Here is a 794-nt window from a genome sequence, read left to right on the forward strand (position 1 = left end):
TCCTCCTCCTCCTCCTCCTCCTCTTCCTTCTTCTTCTTCTGTATCTGGGATCAAACTCAGGACCTTGCACTTGCCAGAAAAAAGAGTTGTTACCTATTTGGCCTAGCCCCTGTTCTTTGGCATATCGTATTGTTTATGACCTTTAGATAGTCTCAATTTTGACATACCAGGAAGAAGAACTGATTAGTATAAGTATGTAACCATCACTAAAGTAGCACAATCAGAATAACAACAGCATCAAACACAGCACAGAAAATGACAAACAGTGGTAAATATTAATTTGTCACTTTAAACATATGAACTACATTTGTGAAATTTATATGCAATAAATATGCCTTCAATATGGTGATTTTTACCCTCAAGGGAGAAAATTTAAAAGAGGTTGGGGGTAAATTAAAGACATAGAAGAAGAAGAGAATAGAAAAATGCTAGAGGACAAAGGTAGATTACATAAACTTTGGGAAACAGCGAAGAAGACAGGAGAGAAAGAGAGAAGATAGAAATAAAAACATGAACAGAACAAGAAAACTAGAAACAATGTTCACAATCATATAAAAACAAGAACAAACAATCAAGAAGAAAAGAAAACAAAAACATACAAGAGAGACCCAGAGCACAGGCCCGGGAGTGAGTGGGACGACCCAGGCCACGAGATCCTGAACAGACCCAGAGCGCAGGCCCAGCACAGGACCCTTCAGCAGAACTCCCTACAAAGAGGCTAGAGGCAAGACCCACCCAGCTAATTCAGGAGCAGAACATCTTGCCAGAGAGACACAAAGGGTTCAACTCTAATG

This window comes from Octodon degus, unplaced genomic scaffold, assembly GCF_000260255.1.
Source record: "Octodon degus isolate 3935 unplaced genomic scaffold, OctDeg1.0 scaffold00090, whole genome shotgun sequence".
In the NCBI taxonomy this organism is placed as follows: domain Eukaryota; kingdom Metazoa; phylum Chordata; class Mammalia; order Rodentia; family Octodontidae; genus Octodon; species Octodon degus.